Source organism: Filicampus tigris, chromosome 15 (assembly GCF_054856515.1).
Source record: "Filicampus tigris isolate MCC_2025a chromosome 15, RoL_Ftig_1.0, whole genome shotgun sequence".
Taxonomy (NCBI): domain Eukaryota; kingdom Metazoa; phylum Chordata; class Actinopteri; order Syngnathiformes; family Syngnathidae; genus Filicampus; species Filicampus tigris.
Window position 1 is genome coordinate 13,142,097 of NC_141231.1, and position 23,148 is coordinate 13,165,244.

General features: G+C 42.6%; 1 protein-coding gene across 6 annotated transcripts in view; it reads right to left on the reverse strand.

Annotated features, from left to right (window-relative positions):
* The window catches only part of unc5cb (unc-5 netrin receptor Cb), a 193,260-nt gene that overhangs the window by 116,229 nt on the left and 53,883 nt on the right, over window positions 1-23,148 (reverse strand). The window contains exon 1 of one of the 6 annotated variants that reach the window (XM_086053438.1): window positions 22,126-22,660. The exons of the other annotated variants lie outside the window; for them this stretch is intronic. The gene's annotated coding sequence lies outside the window, so the exon portion shown is untranslated. Of the gene's footprint in view, window positions 1-22,125; window positions 22,661-23,148 lie in introns of those variants that run through there. 6 annotated transcript variants of the gene reach the window in all.

Sequence of the window (23,148 nt, forward strand, 5' to 3'; positions counted from 1 at the left end):
TAAAATATAAACTGTATAAAAGACCAAATTTGAAAGAACATTCAAAATGACGGATTTCCTGTTAGGTTTGGCATACGGCTTTGTAGGCCTTGGGCTGTTTCATGCACCTCCCAATTTTTGAAGATTGAGGTGAAACGTACAACCAAAGCTGCTTCGTTCGAAATATGTAGGGAAGCTACTGAGCGTTTTATTCACAATTGCACTAAACCTCTAAAATATTGAATGTTTTGCCAGGTCTGATGTGTGTACAGAAGTTCATGAGTTTTTGTGCATGTTTAGACCCTCAAAGACCATTGTTGTTGTTGTTGTATTTATTTGGGGGAGGCAAACGGCACATGGCCATTGCAACAGCATTGCGCGAAAACTCGAATTTTGTGCTTTAACATCATGAAGGCCTAAACACACTTCCGAGGTCATTGCTCAGGCCCTAATAATTATTATAATTTCTACAAAAACAAAAGGGACGGGGGCAACAGTCACGGTTGGCACCTTAATAATAATTCCTACAAAATCATCAGGAACCTCGCAGTTCGGGTTCTTATAATATGTCTTGTGTATATGTGCATTATCGGTGACGATGAATCTGAAATGGGGGGGGGGGGCTGGGGGGAAGCCAAAATGTGACTGAAAGAGTTCAACTTCAGTCACTTATAGCTTGTTGTTTTGACTAACTCTAATCAGATTATGACACATAATAAAAATAAAACAGTTGGTGGTGTTTTCTTGGTAGAAACCATCTGTGGCATTCTCGGCAGCAACTGTGAATCAAACCGCAAGAAGTCACGTTTACTTTGGATCATCCCCGGCAACTCCCTTTCCGCTTCTAAATGGACTTTCTCGCTGTTTAATCATGTCACCGTTGGACTCGCACTAATGTAAACACGTTACTCAATCAAGCGTGGGACCCAATGAATGATCGAAATGATGTAAAGAGGACTGTAAAAGTATTATTCTTTTAAGTATGGTGTTATTTTTAAAATGTGATGTCAAATTGGAAAAAAGCAGGTCAGGAAAAATTTTTTATTTATCAGCGAGTGAGTTAGGAAAACAACCCTGTATGGGTTTTTTTTTTTGTGCCTGGTAACCACCTGACTGACTTCTAATCTAGACACACACATTCTCGTTTTTGGGTGTTTGGGAGGTCCCCTCAAATTGGTGAGACTCTCCAATCTCCAGCCATGTGGAGGTCCTGCAGTGACGTCTGACAATGATGAAGTGACCTTTCGGATCATCATGATAAAGCAGCCCAACCCATCTCTTTGCTGTTGCTCTCAATCTCAAACACACACACACACACGCTCACACACACAGCAATGTGCAAGGGTGTATCTGATGACCGACTCCGTGACAAGTTCACCCTGAGGGATTTAATACACGCACACAAACTGGTCTTCTTCTCAGGCGTCAGAGGATCAAGGAGTGTCATCTGGCAGGTAGGGTGTCACCGTGCCCAGAATGGGAGCTGCAAATACAGAAACGGGGGTGGGGTATGGCCTCAGAGGTCAGAGGCGGTGGTGGTGGGGGGGGGGCTTCCCTCGGACGACACAGTGCATCTATACATCGCCAGCCTTGAGCGAAGGCTAAACGCAGAGGTCATCTTTCAGCATCTATCTCCCAGTTTCTCCCATGCCCCCGGCCGCTTCCCCTTGCGGTCTTTGCTATATTTAGTCCCCCCGCTACACTGCCACCTCCTCCCAGGACTTTTTGTCCCCGTCCCGTTCGTGGGCCGCAAGGAGTCGGCGACTCATCATTATAAATCAGCCTGTTAGGAAGGAATAAAATTTTAAACAGCTTCACCCTTGCTTTTCCCCAAGTCCGAGTCTCCATTAGCGAGGCCGGGCCAAATGGTTGCTCGCATGGCAACACACACAGCAAAACAACACAACAACGCTTTTAATTACCCTCTCTGTCCTTTTGTTCCCCTCCCCGTCCGACCCCTTCTGCGCGCGGCTCCCGGCGATAAAGCGCACGCACGTTGCTCTAGTAAAGTCTTTACGCAGGCCGAGGTGCAGTAATGTCCGTGCAACCAAAAGTATTGCTTCATTACATCTGCATCACCCAGGTCCATTGCTCTCGTCTGCCTGTGATAAAAATGTCAACGAAGTGGTCCTATAAAAGCTTCCGGTCTTCTGGGAAAACCTGCAAGGTTTTGGAGGGTGACTTTGGAGCGGCATTGTAGTTTTGTGAGGATAAATTGTGTGATGCGAGGAGAGTTTCCGTTCATCCTAAAGGTACTTCACAAGTGACTCAGTAAGCTCCAGTAATAGTAGTGATTCTTGGCGGAGGATAAAGAATATACAGTCTTTGGTCTATCACTTGTGTAGCGCTTTTCCACCTATTCAGGGACTCAAAGCGCTTCACGCCGACTTGGCATTCACCTTCTGATGACGCAGCATCAGGAGCAACTAGGGGTTCACTATATTGCTCAAGGACACTTTGGCATGGTCATAAGCGCCGGGGATCGAACCCGCAACCTCTGGGTTGGGAGATGACTACTCTACCACTGAGCCATGTAGCCCGCATATGTCAGTAAGACTCGCCGACTGACTTGGAAGCAAATTAGGTCCAGTTATCGACATGCATGAACGCTTGACCTTCACACTACCTAAACAACCTTCCCAAAACAATTCTTATTACATATTCTTACTATTTTCTCTTGTATAGTTTCAACAGGATCGATTATTTTTCCTAATTGCATGTTCAACTGCTCAAGTGCCAGAAACTGGGGGGAAAAAAAAAATCCAATAAATATTATTTATATGCTTTACCATAACCAAGCACTTCAAATCAATGGGTAATGCATTAACTCTCACTTTCTCTTTGTTCGTTAAAACCTTTTTTCAATGCACAAATACATGAAACGGTAACAATTTGATTAAACATGAGCCAAACAAAGTCTACATGTAGACTTTATTTTAATCTTTTAAAATGGGTCGATTTGATCCGCAACAATAAAGAACATGAACATTTAATGGATTATCGGATTTTCCCCTCTATTGATAAAATCAATTTTATCGAACCGCTTCAACTGAAAACAAAGGTGCATTACGTTTTTAACAGGCGAACAAAAAAAAGACACCAAACCGAAATGTAAAGATCAGAGGCAACGTGACTAAAGTGTACTTAAGAAAATATGTCGGGTTTTTCGAGCCTCACATATGGTTGCACGGGACAATGGAGATTAGCAGGAAGGAGAGGAGGAGCGTTAGCTCATCTTATCAGGTTGCCTCGGTCCGGAAGAGAGCCAGGCCCGCTGACAGCACACATAAAACAGGCAGTGGGAGATATGGAAGCAGAAATCCAGAGCCCCGGCCACACAGCGGGAGAGCAGGAGAGGCCAAGAAGGCGCTGATATGACGGCAACGCGGCAGATGGAGAGACAAAGCCACTCGGGGGGGGGGGGGGGACCTCTGATTTCACTTCACGTCAGCATCGTGGGGCGGGGGCGGGCTGAACTCCTCGCCTCGTCATCCCCTCTCACGGCACTCCTGGAGAAGGCGATTAACGACGACGGCGAAGAGTGTGTATAAGTGTGTGTAAGGCCTGATCGTTAGAGCGGCCAACTTGTGTAATACAATTACAGAGGCTGCAGAGAAACTGCTAATGCGCACGCAGGCAGCTCCGTCAGATGGATCAGGTATTGAGTTTTCAGTGCTTAATTCACTTTCCAGTACACACGCGGGTGCATTAGTTAGATTAGAGAAGCGGAGGGGGGGGGGGGGGCGAATGCACCGTCGGGACGGACAGATTTGTTTAGTGGTGGTTGTCAATTATAACCCTGACCCTGGCACTAAATGGCTTCTCCTCCCAAGGAAGGCGGGGGAGGAAAGGGAACGGAGACAAAAGCAGGACAAGATTGGTAAAGACACGACCATTTGTTGCCCGAGATAACAAGCGGCGTGCTGCCGAGTAAACAATGGTCCGAAACACGCGCACGAAAGCCGCGCCAATAAAGCAAAGTGCTGCGGTTTGAAAAGCCAAACGCGGGCAGCGGGGGAGATTAGTGGGCCGACGTTATCACTCGGACAAGGCGAGGCCTGCGGTGGGCGGCTCCTGACGAATATGAAATGGAAAACAAGTGATTTGATTTGCTGTGTGCAGCAGTCACATGCAATTCAAGAGACTGATTGTGGGCGCAATTACCGAAAACCGCCATTGTGCTACACACAAAAGGGATTGAACTCTTTTTACGAAACGGAGTTTGATTTCAACTATAGCAATCCAATAATCCTAAGAGTACTTGCCTTCCCTCAGTCATTCCGGTAGAACTTAATGTGAGGACAAAACTTTGCCGATGGATGGCCACCATGTCCCGACAAGTGCGCGAAGACCGAACGATGCAGACGAACCCAAATGAACTGTCACGCAGTGCAGGGGGTTGGCCAACTATTTTTCATAAATCGCCGATCGTCTGCAACTAGTTTTCCAGCGATTTAAAATTTAAAATTGAAGAGAAACGGCATTGTTTACAATAATACTCAACTATTTTTAAATAATTCATATGAACCAGTGACTAGAGAGCCCGAAAAGGAGAGTCTGTCGTTGGAATCGACGAGAACAGTCAGCGAGTGTGGTGATTGATTATTGTTAATAGCCCCTGGAAATATTCCGCTCTCCTTCATTTTCAACCGTGTCCCATATTTGTGGCAAACCGCTTCTTCCTTGACAATCGCACCATGTTTTTATGGTTGAGTAAAAAATTATACAGTACGGGTGCAGGCTGTGAATGGGGCAATTGATCAAACTTTATTCTTGCCTGTCTTATTTATCTTTGTGGCAAACCACATCTTCACGCCATGTTTTCGTGGTTAAATAAAAAAAATATATATACAGCAGGGCTCCAGTCAGTGAATGAGGCGATTGATAATTGCCAACAGCCCCTCAAAATAATCCTTCTCCCTCCTTTATCCACACCCGTGTTTTATCTCCAGTATCTTTGTGGCAAACAGCTTCTTCCTTGACAATCACGCCATGTTTTTGTGGTTCGAAAAATAATAAGACAGTACTATGGATTGGAATATGATGTGAAGTGCTTCATCGTGGGGGTGGGGGTGTGAGTCGGCAACTGTAATTTTTGCACCATGCTCCACTTAAATCGCATTTGGCTGCGTCTTTTTATGTGCCCAACAAGAATTTGATAAAGTGACATTTTTGATTGGAATAATGGGAAATTATGGCAGGCATTTTGGGTGCTTGAAAGTGTAACAAATTTATTTTTCCATCCGATAAATCTAAGGTGGCCTGGAAGCGCAAAAGATGAGAGGGGAAAAGGAAGCTCTGTCATAGACACAAATCTGCATACATCCTATTTTGAGTAGTTCACTAGGCGCCGTTTCCACAATCACAAAATATGGAGTCGGCGCAAATTTCGGTCGACGCCTTTGATCCCGCCTCTCTTCTTGCACAAACGTGTCATTGTGTCAGCGCCGCGACGTTATTACCGTTTTCCGCTCAAAGCTGGAGCCCCGCGTCTCCGGGGGGGACAGCGCCTCTCGCTTGTGACGGGAGCTGGAGAACCCTTCTCATCATCATGATCATCACCATAACTCCTTTTCCCAGAAATAAATAAATGCGTCGGCTTTTTCCTTCCTTCCCTAAATGAGTCGCGGGGAAAAAAAAGGGATGGTGGGTGGTTTGTGAGGGGCGCACTTTCCACAGTAAACACCTCCCTCCTCCCGCGTAAACACGTGTAATCACAACAAGATGGGCACCGCTCGGCTCGTAATTGTATTAAGCCGAGCAGCGAAACGCGATGAGTGAGTTTTAGCAGAGACTGCGAGCATTGTCGCAGTTTTCACCGAATGCTCCGCGTTGACTCCCGAGAGACCACCGCGGTGGATTGCGCGCAACCTGCGGCCGAGCGGGGTGCTTGTAAAGGCCCTGATCAAAAAGACGCTGGCCAACAGTGACAGACGCTTACCCCCTGTGGCGTCCGGCCGATAGACAGCGACGCTGACCATTAAAGTACCTTCTGCGCATGCATAAGATGTAATACCCTTCCACACCATCGGCGGCGGTAGTCACCATTTCTCATGGTTAGAAAAATCCAACCGGAAAGCTGTTGGCCGGCGGCGGATTATAAAAACGTAAACAATGCATTCGGCTATATTCTTCGCTCACGATGAACTCCCACGCGAAGTAAACCATCACGTTCTTGACACGGTATTGTGAAATACTTACATTGTCAACCCTCGCTCTTGTATTTGTAAGAAGATTAAGGCAGCTGAGGCGTGCTGACTGTTTTTGCGCATTTGTCACTTCCCGTTGTTGCTCCGAGCGCTGATTTGCTAGCTAACAGCCAATCAGAGTGACCAAATGTCACGACTGGCGACGCCACGATTCAACATGCGTAACCGCCCCCAAGACTCTTACAGACGGGTTACGACACTACGGCGGTGTCCACTACACCAAACAGGACGGCGCATTCAGGCGCCACGACGCTTCACGACCTCCGACGTCGGTTTGGTCTATCGGGGCCTTAATTCTTCATTTGCCTTCGTCACAGGATCTGGGACTGACACCTACCGCCAGCCAATCCAAGGAAGAGAAGAATGAAGAGTGATGTGAGGGTTGAACCTGAAAACGCTGATGGATGTCAGACGGCTGCGACCCCGCCGTGGGACACATCCATCAATGCGTGATTGCCATATACCAACAAATTTGAGCAGTTGTTCCTTCCTTGTGATGAGAGTTTTGAAAGGCCCAATTGTCGGATGTCTTTAAAAGATCATCCTGAGTGAACACGGGTCAACAGCAAATTTAATTTTAGATGATTTAGGATCATTTGGATGTGACGAACCCAAATATGGTTTTGCTCAATCGGGTAACGTTTTTGAACTATGGCCATGCGTCTCTTTTACGTTTTTGTTCACCTGCACAAGTATTTTCACTTTATTTATTACATCTTACCTTTCAGGTACTTTCATCAACATCTACTATTTATTGTACAGTAAAGGAAGCTTGTAACATTTGATTAATAAACTGAGTTAGAAAATGATATACACACAGATATATACATTTTTAAAAGCCATGTAAATGTGCGCAACAACCCAAATATGCCCTTACCAGGTTTTAAGTAACTATCAATAAACTTGTTCCTCGCCATGTGTGGGGTCTCTCACAATACGGTTCAGATATTAAAAATCGATTTGTGCGTACCCTGCTTTTGTCTGGCCGCGCCTGAGCGACCCAAAGGCCCTCCGCTTTCAATGAGGCCTCGTCTTACCAAACCGAACCGGCGAAAGGAAAGAAAAATGAGACGACCGGCGTGAATAGCCCATCTCTGGTTTCCCGTGCCGCGGTGCTCAAATAAAATCATGACGGAAACAACTGCCAATGAGAATAAATGGCAGGCAAAACCAAAACCAGGTTGCGCACATATCTGGTGTTACGCAGCGAGACAACGCACAATAGGGCTCGGATTACCGGGCCACATTTCCAGGAATTGCAGGAGGGTATAAATATGCAAGGTTTCCTTTTCTCCCGACACACTGCTTGTGTTTGTTTACCGTTTTTCAGCCTATTTTTCAAGAACAAAAAGCCACACAAAGCAACCGAGAATAGCTTCTTAGCTAATATGCCTTAATCCCGCATTCTCTCAGACTGCTCATCCTGTGGGTTAAAGCCACACGCTTTAGGAGTGGCTTCGCAATCCCCATCTCTTTTCATTCCCTGGGCTCCACCGCCCCATTTTTTTTTTTTTTCTCAATTTTTTTTTGCTCTTCCACTGGACAACATTGTTGCTTTTGTTGGCCGGTCTCATCGTGTGGAGCATGCGGCCGCTAAATAAAACATTTGCCGTGGAAAAAGCGGGCGATAGCGCAAGCGAGCGCGGCTAGGGCAGGAAGCCGGCGCGCCATTTTAGCCGTGTTGTAAAAACAAACGTGCGGTGTAAATGTGACGGCTCGGAGGGGACGTGTGCGGTAATAGGCGACCACTGAAAGACGCCCATCAGGAGGTATGGTTTACCCCTGCACGGCTCCTTCCTTCACATCGCAGACATCCCCATATTACCTGACAGAGCGCCCCCCACAAAAAATAATAAAAAGAAACACAGAGAGCCCTATGCATAGTGTGTCACTACTGAATTATCGGTTTCCGTTGCACATGCTTCAAGATATCTGCTGCAAACCATTATGGCGTATCACTTTACAGTAGTGCGCCGACTCCAGCGCAGCTGCCGGACTCTCTTTGGGGTTACAGTATACGCGCGCCCGGAATGAGGGAAAGATGCCATTTTAAGACTTTTTTTCCCCCAAAATAGTCCTCAACAGTGAAACAATTGTGGAGCGACCAACACGTTTGTGATAGCATGATGACAATCACAAAACAGAACTGAAAATGGAAACTCATCGCCGCATCATGGCGGTACAGCCACAAAAGCTGTAAACGTTTTGGCTGTCGTAGCTCAGTACAATGCAAGCGTAGGACGAAGAAGTCATTTTCAATCATAGAAGAACTGAAGTTGCTCTTTATACTTAAACTGTTAGTTTAAACACTGTCGTTACATGTAGTAGTGGTTTCCCAATGGGAAAATTGCTAGACTAGCATAGCCAATTGTGTTTTGCACATTTTTCGCAACTTAACCCATTAAGGCCTGAAGCGCCTGGCTCAACATCTCCCCAAAACCTAAGGGTGACTATCGAATCACCCGAGGTTCTCCCAGAAATTCAACACCGACAAAATAATTGATATCTCAGCCCCTGGAGCAGAAACATAATTCCAAAAGAATTTGAGAGCTTAGACGTGTGGCTTTCACACAGGCTTGAGTTTATTATTATTTACTGCTTCAATCGAAAATGTAAAGATAAAGCGTCAGTGCAAGAGAAGCACTATTTTTAATTTTTTTTTTAAATCGAGTGATAATTACCATCCTCTATTCTGTTACAAAGACAACGATATCATCATTGTCCACAAGCGCGTCGTCTAAATCACTGCCCTTACTTATTTCAGAGCTCTCGCGATTGTCTGCGTGTCCGCCATTATGCTCGAAAAAAATCACGACACCGTCACGTGTATATTCTGATGCATGGCTAAGAGTCTGAGTATTGGATTACAAAAAAAAAATGAAAAACATTCTCCCGGCTTTTAGGGGTAGAAAGACGCTTTAGTGGGCAAAACGAGGTTATGCACTCCCGGCCTTAATCGGTTAAAAGGGTTCCCGGGTTTCCTTACAAAAGGTCTACGACATTCTTTGGCCAAAATACACAAAAGATAAATAATTACAGAGCATGTGTCATTCATCCTACTCAGTATTGCCAACGCAGCGACTTTGTTGCCATATTTAGCGGCTTTTCCTCAACCCTCAAGCGAGTATTTTTTTTTTTTTTTTTTTTAGCAACAAGCAACAAATCCAGTAATTTGTTTGTGGTATTGGAGATTTATGGAGATGCTGAGACTCCCTGCAGAGCAAGCGCGGTCCATCCTTCTGCGTCCGGACTGCAAATGAATGACGCAAAGCCACCAATGGCTAGTGTAACCTTACTGTTGAGTACAAGCCTGAAAGTGCAGATCAGAAAAGATTGACTTGGTTGTTTAATGTCACACTCGATGGCTGGACGGGCACTCCAGAGACCCACCTAGTTGTATACAACAAGTCACTTTTCATTCACAAGAGTCCCCCTGTAAGTTGTAAGCGTTGTCACTCGAACGCGAAGCCATCTGAGGAGATGCTAAGACAAACAGTCCAAGGGCTTGCACCAGTGTTTTGATTTAACCTCCTTGGAGTCTTTACAGCGACTCTACATCAAAAGTTTTTCTTTGGGATTTATGGTCCAATAACATCATGCCATTCCAGCTTCATACATATTTAATTGGCCAGATAATTTGCATCTTTATCTTCATTTCATACAGAATCAAATCTATACAATTTAGTTTTTAATTTTTTTTTTTCTTGCAACAACTGTGAGGCTCGAGGACTCCCATAAGGGTAAACAGTATGCTTTATCATCACGACTTCCATTACTATCATACTTCTGTTTCCATCACGCGCATTCTCATTTGGGGAGCAGATATTGGAAAATGGCTCGACATGTTATCCTGCAAATCTCTTTAAGTGGCAAAAATGGATGCACAGTTAAAGAGTCCAATTCTGTCCGTAATGGTACAATCAATACTAATGCACCCCGTGGGGTTAATTATTGGACTCCAAGGTAACTGCTTGTACCTGTTCCCTAGCAGCAATAATCAAAGGAAGAAAACAAAAAGACAGACCAGACATAAAAACTTTAAAAGTAGCCTTTTTTTTTAATAGGATTTAATACTGTTAAAAGGCAAATATTGGAAGAGGACATATTATGGAAAATTGACTTCTTAATTGCTTTTATGCAAACAGTCGGGTCTCTGGAGTGCCTGTCCACCCATCAAGTGTGAAATTAAGCAATCAAGCAAATGTTTTGTTATCTAACAACTTCTGTAAATGTGTCTTTGCGCGAGTCATCCCGTAACGGTATGGCTAATTTACATAATAACTGCCCCCCCCCCCCCATCAAATAATTCCCCACTAATGACATGATCAGTAAAGCTGGGTGAAGATCCAGAGCCACTTTCAAGTGATGGTTGAAACACTGTCCCAAACACTATATCATGCAGAAACAACCTGTGCTTCGTTTTCATCTTTGTCAATTAATTTCTTAGATGAACTTTCAGGGTTTATTTTAAATGTTATTTATTTCTGGATTAATTTACATCTGTGCAGAAGAAAGAAAGTCAAATAGTCGATTACTTAATGACACAATATTTTGTGACTTTTTTTGAAAAATCTTGGACTCCACAAATACAGTACACCTTGTATAAAAAAAACTAAAACTAATACTAAAACTACTAAAAACGAAACTAAAATTAAGCAATTCATAAAAAAAAAAAATCAAGATAATGAACATGCTCTAAGAACTCATTTAAACTAACTAGGGAAAAAAATAATTAAAACTAAATAAAAACAAACTATACTTAAAAATTGAAAACAGATTTTTGCTCGCTTTGTCCCTATCCACTGATATTTTCTTTATGGTCCAGCCCACTATTACGGATACAGTTGTCAGCGAGCCCCGCTAGCCGTCAAGTTCGCCACCTGGTCGCCATGGTAACGAAAGTCAAACTCGTCATTAGCCCAGCTGTATATAAGGCGGGATAAAGGATGTCTCGATCATGAAACACTCACTCAAAACAGGCTAATTTCAGCAAAAGAAGGTACCGGGCAAGTGTTTTAAATTGTGTCAAAATAAATTTTAAAATGCATACGATGTCTCCTCAAACTGAAGACTGGTAGAGATACTTCCCAACCGTCTCTTGTTATGCCTTCCTTTTTTTCCCCCCCAACCTGTGGGTCCACACTCACGTACGTACCAATATTTTGTGCTCCACGCCTGAGCAGATTGGGAGCTCGTGGAGGTTAAATAGCAAACATGAGTTGTGTTTACTGTGGAAATTCCGAGTAAGATTGCTAATCTGTATACAAAATAGCCCCCTCATCCCCTCGCTTTCAAATGGTGACCTGGTTTACTGGGGGGGGGGGGGGGGGGGAGAGTATTCTACTTGTACAATCGTTGTATTCTAGAGCAACAACATCCATTATTCACCCGCCGCCAACTGTTTGCCTTTCTCCATGAAATCGAAACAAATGGAAGTCATCCTGTTAGTGTCTTTCCGAGGCAAATTTGCATTGATCGTCCCTAATTTATTGAAAGAATCAGCGTTTTGTCTCTCACGGAGACATGTCCGCCTCATGCACGCCGGGCCGGTTTTGCCTTTGGTGTTGTGCCGTCATGTCGGACAAGCGGCGAGCGACGACGGCGGCTCATTAACAGCGCTGACATTTAAGCGCGGTGAACTTTCCGAGCCACGCCGGAGCCTCCCTGTCATTAACAACTTAATTTGAATGGCATTCATTAGCGCAACAATACATACAAATCGCAAGTCACCGCTGTCAAATAGTCACCACTTGTAAGCCTTCAGGCACATTCTCAACATTATCTAGTTTCACTGGGGATTTTTTTTAGATTTGATTTAGACTTTGACAGAAAAATGAGAGAACCACATTTTCGATGTGTCCCTCAGGGCATCTTCCATTATTGATGCTGTCTATGGCAGTGGTGGGAACTAATTCAGAAGTTACAAATACTTTGTAACAACACTGGAGTAGAATTCTCAGGTATCACATCACATAAGGAATTGAAACAGGCTAATTTACTGTAGCATACCAGCTAATGAGAATGTATTATAATGCCCCCACGCCCGTGCACTTTCACGCAGACTGGCTAACAGTTAGCCAGCCGCTAACCTGAGCTAACAACAGCCAACTGTACACTCTAATTCACTCAGTCACCCATATCGCTCACCAGGCCAGGTGCCAACTTTTAATGAGATACCCACTCAAAATCACACATATTATAGTGTAGAATTTGAGTATGGGTACCCCATGGGAACAAGAATAATACTTGTACCTCACATACACATGCTGTTGTTTGATAATGCAAAATCGTTTTGTTTTTTTTTAATCTGATTAATCTATGGGATAATTGGGAGGATAATAAATTCTAAATTTTTAATAAATAATTTAATAAATTCGAAAAAAATTTAAATGAAAAATAGTGCTTCTTTTGCACTGATAAAAAAAAAGAAGTTATTTTTACATCTTCGATTGAAACAGTAACGATGAATAAACTCGGGCCAGTTTGAAAGCCACAGTCTAAGCTTTCAGTTTCTATTTGCTACAGGGACTGAGATATTGATTATTTTCCAGGTGTTGAATTTCCGGGAAAACTTCCGATTTTCGAGGTGATTCCAAAGACGACCTTAGGTTTTAGAGAGATGTTTAGCTAGGAGCTCTAGGCCTTAATGGGTTAATGAAGAGCGTCTACTCTTTGTTTTGGAAGGTTAGTGCTTATTATTTTCACAGTGCAATATTCTGTGGGTCAATCGGAATGCTCTCAAACGGCTGGCTAGAAATATAGGCAACTCTGCTTGGGAAACAGCTGGCAGGCAGTGAGTTAAGGGGGATTTTAGTTTGAGTTAAATGTCACCCCTTCAGAAACTGGCAATGCTAGTGACGCAATGCGAGTTTTAGATGAGCTGGAAGAAAAGCGAAGACACGAACAACTCCCTCGAGTCAAGTCCTGACTCTCGAGGCAAATTGGACTTATTTTGCTGAGCCACCCACCCTCGCCGGCCTCCTGCCAGAGCGGACTATGAAGCCATACAGTGTAGTTGACGTACTTTCTACATGTAAGGAATCATAAAACAACTCCATTCGCCACGGGGCTTCTGTCTGGGCCCTTATTTAAATGAGAGCCACTGAGCTTGCCCCAGTTAAACACTGTCTGCCAGTACTCGACCCACTGGGGACTGATCCTGGAGATATGGCACACACACACACACACACAAGCTCGCAAACACGATGTACAAACACAGAAAAAGCGCTGACACCCGACTGCAATCTCAAGTTCCGAGCCGTTACTGGAACCACAGAAACAAAAGCTGAAACTAAAAGGGGAAAAAGGTCAGGAAGTGTGGAGAGGGGGCCGCGGTCTTCCGCTCGGAAAGTCGCCCTTTTAGCTCTCCGGTTACGTTCCTCTCTCAGGAATAAATGTTCCTGGGTCAGATTGACCCAGGTATGTTATCTATATTATCCAAAAGTGTCAGAAACAAAGAAGAAACATGATCCATTACCAACCGTTCCCATTAATAGCTCTTTATCACTCGAGTTCATGCTTCAACTGAGGAAAATGTTTGTTCTTATAAAGTTGCCCTATATGTGAAGTGAACATTTTTCATTTTCTTATATTGTTGATTACACCACAAATTAAGTGCCCAATTCTGATTTTATGCCTGCACTGTGTCCATTTTTTTCTCTATTTTCATGAACATTGGTACCTCGAGTTCCAAGTTTAGTTTGCTCCGTGACCAATTTTGGTACTCAGTTTACTTGTTTCTAAATAAATTAAAAAAAAAAAAAAAATATATATATATATATATATATATATATATATATATATATATATTTTTTTTTTTTTTTTTTTTTTTTGTTTTGTTTTTTTTTAACCTACTTGAATTAATTGAAATGCCATTAATTTGTTCCACACCTTATAGAAAAAATTAAAAAACATAAACAAAAAACACAGATTACAATATACAGACATCAGGTTCCACGGGGGTTGGGGGGCATGGGGGGGTTCCCATATTCCAATTGTGACACTTGACGATTCCAAAAACAGTAAACGACACGCTGGACGATTATGAAAATGCAATTTTGTATGATGCAAACTATGCATTTTTCCAAGGTTCTCTTCCCATGTATTTTATAGCAACCACAAGCAATCTAGTTCAGTTTGATCTTAAAGGTTAAGCTTCCGCTAAAATAATGTCAAATGAGCCATGAATTAATATGACAGCCCATTTTGATTCAATTAGAGATGGACACTGACTAAACACTTTGACTTGCAGTCTTTTAAGTGTTTACTTCGACAACTTCACAAAATTTGTCATGAAACAATGATATATTGCATAAAAATGTATGTATATAGAAAATAAAGCCTACCAACAGACCAGAATGAAACTGTTTTTTGGGGCGAGGGGATTAATTGTTGAGCCCTAACTCGAACCATGCAAGCAAACAGATTAAGTTCCATACCCATAAACGGTGTTTTTACAACTACTATTACCACTACCGCTACAACTACTACTGTTTGGCTTCAAAATAGGCCCATTTTGACCGTTAACATACCTGGAGGGTTAACTGTTTAGGAGCCGCTGATGGATCCCAGCTCGTTTGCCGAGACTTGTGCGGCATAATTAACACATATATGCGGGTCATGCAAATAGACAAAACTGTCCATTCATCACATTCATCACATGCCCTGCATGACTCTTAGCACACATTTGGACCATTAGTGTAGACCGAAGCACGTGAAGGTCTGTGGGAGCAGATTAATCACACACACGGCGCATACAAAATTGTGAAACTTTTAATTTAGCACCTCATTTCACTCTGTTTGGAGAAAAAAAAAAAAAAAAAGTTTACAGGCTGGCATTCTGACACAAATTAAATTCTGCCCTCCTTTCTTCCAGCACCACCACCACAAGCACCCCCCCCCCCCAGTTAATGGTCTGCTCTATTTAAAATACTCTGTTTGGCAGCTATGTAGATAACAGATGGAAGAAAAATGAGGGGAATTATGAGAAAGATTGATTTCCTGAGGATGAATGGTCTGGTATTCGCACAGATTTATCTGAAACAGACTTTCTCAGACTCTCTGTTATTATTGAATAAACACACAAAGCTCACCCCCGACCTACACATGCACACACGTACACACGCGCATGCACACTGCCGCCATATGCAGACAAACATAGAGGAAAGCTAAGAAAAACAGGAGCACTCTGGATTTGGAATTGCAAATATTGGATGAAGTGAAGAAAGAGGGTAAATGAAGGAGACTGTTGAAACTCGAATGGCTCTCCTTTGAAATGCGTCCTGCCCTTAAAATGAAGAAAAATAATGGTTGTTGAGTATAAGAGTTTCCTTTGAACAAGGAAGCTTGTTCAAGAAACAGTTGAAGCTAGAATGGCTCTCACGAGAAACGTGGACCGCCTGCAAAATTAAAGTGGTTAGTTTTGCGTAAAGGGGAAAGAGGTAAAGCAGTTTTAATAGAGAGCCTTCAGGTAATGCTTGAAACGAACACAATAATTATAATTTCAATCAGCAATCTCCACTTCTTCCATATTCCGAAATGTTGTCTATAATGAAAGAGAAAATCTCACCGAAATGAAAAAAAGTTGGAAAATTGGGGCTTAAGGTAAAATTACTGACTAACAAGGTGTCTGCCATCTATCGCAAATTTTCATGCTCCGGAAAATTGTAAAATTCTAACAAGGGTGAGTATAGGAGTTGCCCTTCAAAGGACCTAAGGCAGCTGAGAGGATTCAGAAGTGATGCGGAATTAGCAACATTTCTGCTTGACAGGAAAAGTTTCTCTCGTGTTTTTGATGTTCGCTTTCCAAGAGACATAACTTCAAACCAATAACATTTCGTGCTGTAACACTCCTTTATGAAAAAGTTGTGCTGAAAATGTAACATCAGTGTCTATTTTGGCTTGTTTACAAGGCAAATGTTAGCTTAGCATTGCTAGCGCTGCTATTTTGTTGAAGCTGGATAGCTGGACACTCAATATGGGAATTAGCAAAGTGAGGCTAGCATTTTCGACACTTAAAAACTATTGTGAGTCAATAAGTGTTTATGAATGATTTGCTAAGTTCATTAAAAAAAAGCATTGCAAGCCCGATTAAAACCATATACAAAAGTATGCTACATTATTACAGTGGGAGAAAATTTGGCTCTTTTTGCCAGTTACAATTTCGACGATACAATTTCATCTGCCGAATAATGAGACAATTTGGAAATTCACCAACATTTGGGGGAAAAATCCACTTTTTCTTTGACTATTTGGGGTCTTTTTCCCTCCGAAATAGATTGATAGTCACGTGAGACCTATTGTAAATCATTAGCAAGTGTTTATGAATATTTTACAAATCGGGCATTGCCAGCCTCATTAAAACTCTTTATAAGGAAACTCCCAATATTATAAATCTGTATTTTTCTTTTTTGTTCCTCTGTTTAAAGAGTGTTTCACATGCTTTCTTGAAAATGAACACTCGTGACATTCGCCCCTCGAGTCCCATTCAAGTTTATAGCCAACGAGCAAACACTGTCCATCTTGCAGGAGCCGTAATGCAAACCAGAGGCCATAACTCTCACCCCCTCCCTCTCTTTCTTTGCACTCATCTCAAAGCCGACCTAAGGACCGCCGATAACGGATACAGTTCCTCATGAGAGCCTTGTAAAAAGGCCAAAAAACAAACACAGAGTAACAAACATTTATCAGCAGCAGGCCGGTTTAAGAGCGCTGAAATAACAAAGACGAGGATGCTGATAAAGAGGAGACAGGAAACGGTGGGGACGGGCGGGCGGGGGGTCTCCTGCTCTCGTGTTTCAGTTGGGACCGGTGGCCTCGTCCGCTGACCCCCCCCCCCCACGCACTCACACACACACACACACACTCCCTTCTGCCTGTCTGTTCTACTGACACACATTGACCACAAGCCACCCTAACCCGATATTAACGCAGGGTCTGGTAACCAGCAAGCTCCATCACGCCGCCGACACGTGACATGAGGGGGAAACGGCGCTCAGGTCCATTACATGTGTGGATGTTTCCACACCAAATAACTCATTACACACCAATGCCGCTTTAATTCTTCAGGGAGGGGATTCCATATATTTGCTTTTTCGCCGGTGCGCCTCCGAAACGGCACAAGACAGGGCAAAGCCAGGATTAAAGGTTTAGCTTTGTCAATCAGAATGAAAAGCCGGCGAGATTGAGAGAGAGAGAGAGAGAGAGAGAGAGAAAGAGAGAGGAAGCTGATTATTCGGTCGAGGAAAAAGAGGCGCAGAGGCCCATGCCTCCACGTGGGCGCCGTGTGACTCAGGTGTTGGCGTCACCCCTATTCGCTTCTCAATTATCTTCCACCTCAAGAGAGAGGATGGACCGACTCATCAGAGTTCCCGATACAGTATAGAGTCTGCCTTGAATAACAAAGAAGATTCAGGCGTGAAGGGAGATGTGCTTCGGGCTGTTTTTCAAAACTGAAGGTTGATTACAAAATATATATATATATAGATATATATATCAATATCATTGTATACTGAAAAAGTGCTTATGAAACCCTGAATCATCATTCTTGTTCAGGGTTTTTCCTGGCTCAAATTGAAGCAGAGGTGATACCATTCTGATTATTTATTCGGTGCATACAACGTAAAAGTGTACTTGTAGGGGTCCATTTTTGTTCTCCAAGGTACAACTTTTTGTGATGTCCCCTTACAACGTCCACAATTGAATACTTGAGTAAAAATAAGTATTGTTCGGAATAAATGGGTCAAACTGGAATATGGACCAAGTCTGCCATTTTGTTTACATGTAAAGGTACAAGCAAGCGCTAGGCCTATGTGAATGCCTTTCAAAAAAGCTAACTGTTTTACGGAATGATGTTTAAAGGGGAAGTCAAGTCAAAAAATGTCTTCACAATATGTTCTATGCACCCCCACTAGTCAAAACAAGGTATTCTGATTAACATGGAACATGAATTAAGCAGCAAAATCCACCCGTTTTCATCCACCTCAGGAGGCGGCCATTTTGTCACTTGCTGTCGACTGAAAATGAATGAATCACAAGTGCCATAAAGCGGAGGTCAATCCAAACATATTTTCTTCAAGAATATGTTCTATGCAAGCCCACTAGTTGAAACAGGGCATTCTGATAAACTTTGTGTTTGTGGAATAGGAGGAGTTAATCCACCTGTTTTTAGCCATCTCCGGGTGCGCCCATTTTGTCACTTCTGTCGACTGAAAATGACATCACAACTACTCAGGGCTCAGGTAACGACCAATCACGGCTGACCTGTTTTCTGAAGCTGAGCCGAGCCATGATTGGTCGTTCCCTGAGCCCTGAGTAGTTGTGATGTCATTTTCAGTCGACAGAAATGACAAAATAGCCGCCCCCTGAAATGGCTAAAAAGGGGTGGATTTTGATGCTTAACTCATATTCCACAATTCATATTTGGGTTGATTTCCGCTTCAAGGGCTCAGGTAATCACGGCTCACCCGTTTTCTGGGTTTGGTCAAGCTGAGGGAAAATTTTTGACTTAACTCTTTAAAGTAATAAACAGAAGTAGTAGTAAGTAAAAGCATGTTAATGCTCTTCAAACGAACTGTCACCGGTTCTTATGAGGAAAGCAATCGCTGTTGTTTGTGTACTTTTCGGCTACTCCTCGGTTCCATACATACTGTCGCTTTAAAGTAAATTCTCGGGAGTAAGTGCTCACCTTTAAGTTAACGCGAGCAAAACAACAACGACCCGAATGACCAGAGGTTTTGGCGGTTCATCTGCAGTTTAAGCTTTTTTTTGTGTGTGTAATATCCATGTGCATATTTAAAAGTACCAGCATTGCCGCAGCATCGCAAATCCCTAATCCTCTTTGCTAGGTAGAATAGCATGTATGGCAGCGGTACAACACGTTCATTTTCTCTGTCCTCGCAGTAACGCAGGCTGAAATCTGAAATGAGTGAGTTTCGTGCCTGAACAAAAATGCAGTGCAACAATGAAACAAATATTGAAAAAAAGATTTTCACTTTTTTTTTTACAGCATACAACATTATTGATTACACTGAAATCACAATGTTAGTCAAACTATGTGTTTTTGTTTTTTGGGGGGCAATGGTGGGATTGTGTTGCTTGATAGGAACAGTTCTTAAGTAGGCCGGCGTTTCTTATACGCAAAAAAAAAAATGTTCGATGTGACCCACTGAATGCTTAAAAAAAATGAAAGTGTATTTGAAAATTTAAAAATAAGTTCGAAAGATACTCTGTGGTTTTGAAAATGGATTAATGGCTATAATAAAAGGCCAATTTGGGGAAATTGTTAAGAATACGTTGTCTGGATTTGTACACTCTGATGAGAGTCAAATTGATCTTAACATTTAAAAAATATATCTATTATGGAATTTACATTTTAAAAAAGTTAGAGATTTTCTCAAATGTAGCGGGTCAAATCAGTTAAAAAATAATTAACAGTTTAATATTTTAAAAAACATTTGTTCTAGATAGGATTTCAAACCATAAAAGAATACAAATTATTTAGAATAAGGATAAGTGGTATAAGTGGTACAAAGAATATAACAAAAAAAAAACTGAGAAGAACATAAAAAAGTGTTTGTTTTTTTATTTAAATATCTTTTTCTACTGTAAAACAGATCAAATTGGCCCATAACATAACAAAAGGGTTAACAAAAATGTTACATGCACAAAAGTATAAAAAATGATAATGTGACACGTTGAATGCTAAGTGATCAAAATTGAGAAAAGGCGGTGTTATTTCATAATTAAAAAAAAAATAACAAAACTGTTTTTTAAAACATAAGATGGGTAGGATTGAGCCGTAACAAAAGGGTTAACTATGGGTTGGATTTGGGGCCCACACAAAAACGCAGACCACTAGCAGGTGTTCGCAATAACACAACTATTACAAATAACATCATCACTTACATCACCCGCTCCGCCTTTTGGAAAAAAGACACGTTCCGTTCCGTGTCTGACACAAGCAGCCAGACCGCAACTTTTTAAACTCCAAAAAATCGTCGCACGAGAAAAAACGGAAAACATGTGCTACGGATTAAAAGCGACAACCCCAAAACAAAAGTTAGTCCTATTTTTCTCCCCGACTCACGCCCCTCAAAATTAGTCATTTCCATTTAAAGTGACATGCCGGCCAGCGACTTCCTGTCAAGAGGACATTAGTGGTTGAGCGCCAGGGGAGTGTCGAGGTGCGGGGGGGGTTGCAGGTCAGGATGCCAAATTAAAGGGGAAGAGTGGAGTGTGCACTTATACTCGCTCACGATGTGCTCTGTCAGCCCCCACCGCCTATAATGGCACGAGGAGGGCCACTTAACGAGTAATCATCCCCCCATGGCTGTGTCCTCCTCTCCATCCATTCTACCCCCTCCCTCCAGATTCCTGCTCTGATCTCCAATCATAAATGAAGTGTAGATGGAGAGCAGGGACAGTGGTCCGTACACGCACATTCCCCCCTTGGCAGGCATCCCGTAATGACAGAGCTCTTTGGTGACTAAAGAGGCCAAGCAGGCCTTTGAATGAGAGATGACTATGTCTAATGTGTTGGCCTTCGCCGCTTTGAAGGGCCATTTTCTGCTCGCAGGTATGAAATGAGGTCACCCCCCGCCCCCCGCGGTCGTTACTCCCCATCTTGACCCGCTGGCTGATTGCGACCAGGACGTATTATACAATTATTTTCATTTTGAAAAAAAAAAAAAGCGAAATGTGCAGTGAAGTGTCATATCGTCGCCCCACTCACACACATTACGATTCATCCTGGGCCTGTTTTGCTTATTTCTTTGATTTCAAATTGACAGTGGAATGTCACCAGAGACGTCGTGTTTGATTCAGATGATTTGAATTGTGAATTTGTCCCATTGAAATGAATGGAAATACCGTTAATCCAAGTGGCAAGGATCTGTGCACAAGATGGAGAATTTATGCCAGTGAGTAAAGTTACATTGTCGGTCCACATGTGTTGATCCACCATTTGTGTTCAAATGTCAATTGCTTAAAGGATTATCGGATCAGGACCGGGCCGGCCCACAAAAAGCTAAAATGCGCATATAATTGATACCTTATAAATGCATTGGAGGGTAGGGAGTCAAATTATTTTTTTAAACTTTTTTTTTTGAAATCTAAAAAAGATATATATTTTTAATAACTATATTTTTTTGGATTTACGCCTGCAATTTAAAATGTATTATCATTTTTTAAAATCTGTGAATAGGGGAATCAGCGGCTGCTGTACCGCATTCATGCAAGGGTTGCTGTATTTCAACATCAATGCTAGTGTGTTTTTAAATTTGCCTTTTTTATTAAGAATCGTTCACTGCCAAACTGCCGCTTTTTATGAAGTGAGTTGAGTTCACAGACACCAAAAAGCTCAAACCTTTGCTCTGACAATTTGTACCTTAAAAAACTCATAAGTCGGGTCACTCATATCACAGGGTACCACTTAAAAGTACATTTTTCTTGAGTATGTAAGACTGACTGTGATGATTTGGTAATGCTGTTCAACTTCTTTTTAAACTAATTACACATGAGAGTTAGCAATTTAATAAAAATGCGAACTAAAAAAAAGATTTAACGATGGCGGCGATGAGACCCTTCGCCAGTGCCAATGCATTTCCGAACAAATCGAATGCTGACCTTTCGGAATCGTGCTACACCTCACTGATTCCACTTTACAATGACGTTCAATTTAAAAAGCAAAACGTTCCGTAGCGTGTCTTGCGCCGCACTAGCATGAAGTGCGCATTATACAGGGGACACAGGTCAGCTACTCCACACTGGCTGTCAAGTACTTGTGGCGATCCGTGCTAATGGACTGCTAATAGAAGTGAATGTTGCTCCCCTGTAGTGGAAAGTGTCACACCGGGGTGATTAATGACACCCCCCCCCCCCCACACACACACACACACACACGCACAGTCCGACCCCACACTTGTCCATCGCTCCGTACCTTTTTTTTCATCACCTTCCTCCTCCCTTCCTTCCTCTTCGTCTCTCTCTGCGCTAATCGGTCCGTTCCATTTGCTTCCTTTGTGTTCTCGCCATCATTTGCCGTAGCTCTGTGCCATTCCCCTTCAGCATTTCTCAGGAAGGGAATGGACATGAAAGTAATAAGGAAGTTTAGCGCCTTGTCTGGCTTTATCACACATAAACATAAAGCAGCAAATGAGGGGAAAGGAAAAAAAATAAAAAAGGCCTGGGTCGGCATGTTTCCACCAGTGGGTGCAGGCACATACACCTAACACTTCATCAGGAGTTACATTCAGGCTTGTCCTTACGTCAGGCTGGTGTTAGCAAATGAAATATGGTGGGGGGTTTTTTCAAAGCCGAGACTAAACGCCTTGAAATGTGACAGATTTCGGACTGGAAAATATAACCGCCATTTGGGGAGTGACATCATCATACGAGCGTAGAGGCGCCAAGGGAGGGTTGAAGTGAAACTTGCGCCATTAAGAGGCGAGTTCATTCATTCCGGTTGGCAAAAGGCATTTCGATGCAAATCGGGTAGCTGCCAATACAAGTGCTGCTTATATAAATATTCAATTAAAAGGTATTGGGATATAAGTAAAATGAAAACTAGGGCTGGCCAATATGGATTTTTGGGGAGACCGATGCCAATTCCGATTTTTGGAAGAGTACAATTCCGACAAACGATTAATTGGCCAATCTATAGAGCTTTCCTGATCAAGTACAATCGGTTTAATTAAACACAGCTGGACTCCAATAAATGCGCAGAACCATCTCAAGGAGGATGAGAAGAAATGGAGCATATGAGTTGAATATGAAGGTCGCTGTCAAAGAGTCTGAATGCTTATGACCATATGATATTTCAGTTTTTCTTTTTTCATAAATGTGCAAAACATTTCAGTTTTTTTCTGTCAAGATGGGGTGCTGAGTGTACATGAATGAGAAATAAAATATTCATTTTGGCAAGTGGCTGACACAGAAAGTGAAACATTTCAAGTGGTCTGAA